Source organism: Micropterus dolomieu, linkage group LG21 (genome assembly GCF_021292245.1).
Source record: "Micropterus dolomieu isolate WLL.071019.BEF.003 ecotype Adirondacks linkage group LG21, ASM2129224v1, whole genome shotgun sequence".
Taxonomy (NCBI): domain Eukaryota; kingdom Metazoa; phylum Chordata; class Actinopteri; order Centrarchiformes; family Centrarchidae; genus Micropterus; species Micropterus dolomieu.
This window is the reverse complement of record NC_060170.1, coordinates 34,476,401-34,479,711: the sequence shown is the minus strand read 5'-3', so window position 1 is coordinate 34,479,711 and position 3,311 is coordinate 34,476,401. Positions and strand designations below refer to the sequence as shown.

The 3,311-nt window shown below is 42.9% G+C and overlaps 1 protein-coding gene across 1 annotated transcript in view; it reads right to left on the bottom strand.

The window, feature by feature from the left end:
- The window catches only part of LOC123960356 (scavenger receptor cysteine-rich type 1 protein M130-like), a 549,618-nt gene that overhangs the window by 111,683 nt on the left and 434,624 nt on the right, over positions 1 to 3,311 (bottom strand). The gene's annotated exons all lie outside the window — the stretch shown is intronic.

Sequence of the window (3,311 nt, the reverse complement as noted above, 5' to 3'; positions counted from 1 at the left end):
AGAAGTGTTCTGTTGTTAATGATGAACTGATGTTGGAGTTGTGCTGAGTCCAGTTTGAATCACTGAATTGTTGTTGACATGTTTTTATTTTGTGTCTGATGTCTTTATCTCTATTTCATCTTCTGTCATCTCTCCAGACTCTGTCAGGCCGAAGAACGAGACTAGTCTGTCTAATTCAGGTAAGCCCATCAGTGACATTATCTATGACATCATGTGTGACAGTAATGTCTCCAGCGTGTCCTCTCCTCTGTCTCAGTGTCTCAGTGGTTTCCATTGGACTGAACTGTAAAGTTCTCCAGGACAGTGACGTCCTAAAGTGTAGAGAGGTGGGCTTGTTTCTGGAAGCTTCACCTGACAGGACACACCTGGAGGAATCTGTCTCTCTGTCTGTCTCTGTGTTTGGGGACGTCCCACCAGGTGGATCCAGTCCCTCCTTTTACAGTCTGTCATCGCTCTGCTCCATGTTTGTCAGACCTGTGACATCACTTCCTTTTTCAGGGGCCATTTTGTTGAACGGAGGGGGAATGTGACCTTTCATCATCTGTTTGTTATAAGAACGTCTCTGGTGAATCTCACTCGCGGACTCGACTCGCAGTTTTTATCGAAATGCACAGATTTGATTTGCTGAGCAGCATCACATGACACGATTGGAACACATGCAGTGGGTCTTTGAGTTTCCTGGGCCGCCAAACCAGTACAGTAAATGGTAGAAAAGCAGTGCGGGTTAAAGAAGAAATGCTCCTTCAGAAGGTAGCAATTCCCAATAATAAATCGGCGGCGGTCCGGAGAGAACGGCAGCTGGGTCCGGACTGCGGTCCGCCTATTAGTGACCTCTGGTCTAGGGGTTTGGTCTGTGCAAAATGATGGTCACTGCATAAGTTACAGTCTTATTGGTTGCAAGAAAAAATAAGTGTTCTGTTGTTAATGATGAACTGATGTTGGTATGTATATAATACAACTGTTGTTTATTTGATACACATATTAAAGCAGTGAGTGCAGCGGTAACGTCAGATCATATTTACGCTGGGGAGAGGGTAGTTCGTCCAAAAGTTGGCTGCTATATTAAAACCACACGTGGCTTTGGGAGCTCGATTTGGCTGTGAGGGTGACTCCAGAGTGAAAGTGGCGAAGGTCTAGTTTCGGAAAGGCTTTATAAATAACTTTATTCATTTAGTCTCTACCAACATTTCCTTTACTGTCTGTCCCTCTGTGTGGATATTGTGTAGGCTGCCCCCCCCAGACCTGCTCTTTATGAAAAGCGCTGTGAGATAACTGTTGTTGTGATTTATATATATGATCTATATAAATAAAATGGAATTGAATTGTCTACTTGAAACCAAAGCCCACTCAGATGCGATTGGTTGGACACAACAAACATTCAGATAGAGATTATTGACGGACAGAATCCCACAGCTCCATGTTGAAGTGGTTCTGGGAGATTTCAGGTCACTACAGTTTGTGTTTGATGGGAGCTGATGGACTCATGATGGTGTGTGATGTGATGACGATGATGATGTCCTTGTGTTTGATCAGATCCAACAGTTCAACTCATCATAGTACTCGTCAGGCCGCTGACTCTGCAGTTGGTGTTGCTGTTCGTGTTGGTGTGGATGTTGATGACTGCTGCCCTTTGTTTCTACTATAAGGTACTGACACATGTCTGTTGTTTAGAGGCAGGGCTTGACATAAACTTTTTTGCTCACTAGCCAATATGGCTAGTGGTTTTCCAAAGTTACTACCCACGCAGCATTTTCACTAGCCATATTTTTGTTGTTGGAAAATTACGTTTTATATGACAAAAGTTGACAATGACATGCTTAAATTTACTAGTATTAACATTAGCTCTGATAAGGTTGGATGTGAAGCTCCTTTTTTTTGAAAACATGTAGTCTATTAAGAACAATTAAAAAGAGTATTTTCTTACTGCGTATATTCTAATTGTGATGTATGGGTGTAAAAGATTAATTGAAAAGAAAACAGAAACACTGTTTATTTATTTTAACAGCAGTAAATACTGTAATACAGAGTAGGAAAAGTATCTGCATTAGAAACAAGCAAAGAATAAATTATTTTATCTTACAAAAAACTACAATTAAGGCAACAGGATTATAATGTTATAGGCCTATATCAGTTTTGGGTACTTAAGATGGTTTGTTTAGCATCTGCATTTCCTCAGAGCTCTGACTGGATTTAAGTTTCTCATCATCAAGCTCTGGTAGCTCTGAGTACCTGGAGATACGTCCACCTGAAACAAGTATACAGGTCTTTATTTACCAGATTATTTCCATACAAACACATCTCCTGCTGTCCTGCGGGGATTAGTTTTATTAAAAAATAGAATTAACTCTGGAAAGGTAGTTGTGATATGAGGTGTGATGTGACATAATGGTAGTCCTGCTACTAGTCTATGTATTGTTCTTTTTTATAACACCATATATTCTCCACACTGCTCGTCCACGCACACTCACACGCACTGACTTAACGCTGTGTTGATGTGTGTGTGTGCGTGACCATGTGATGACAGAGATCATACCATCAGGTTGAAGGCAGGCTGGAGGCTGACGGTCTAAAGGTGTGAGGGACTGTGGCTGCCCTGTGACAGATTCAACTGTTATATTCTCGTTTGACAAAAGCCTGGATGTCATATATGGCGTGTGCACCCTGGCGGCAGGAGAGAGTGAGACGATTCTTCTGCTATTTAAAAGATCGCTAGGCTACGTCATCGCTGCCGCTGGTTACATTGATAATTAACAGCAGGCTAAAACAGCACTCGGACCAATGGCCAGTCTGCTAGTTTAATCTCCACAGCGTCTTCTTGTTTACAGTGTTGAGCAAAACACTGTGTGCAGGTAGCACTCATGGGAGTTGTAGTGCGAAAGTCATTTATTTCAGATGCCTTTTGTCAGCACGCCAAAGTGGCTAGTGGGAGTGACTGTGTTACCCACCATGGCTGAAATCCACCCGCATTTGGCAGGTATTAATGTCAAGCCCTGTTCAGAGGACTGAGATGAAGCACTCGGTCTGAGTTTACTGAAGAAGAGGAGGAGGTATGCGCTAACTCACATGTGCTGTCATGTCTCTCCAGGCCTGCAGGGGGCAGAAGCTGGGCAGTCAGGAGAACATTGTGCTGGATCAGTATACCCAGCGTGTTTCTGCAGCTGACTGAGGAGGAAGGAGCTCAGGGAGCAGAGTAGGACCTCCAAGGAGCTCATCTCAGCTGCCACACAACCCACCATCAGCTCAGACAAGGATTTTACACTTTTATACTGATGTTCCCTTTAAACAATCCGTCTGGAATTATTAGATTATAT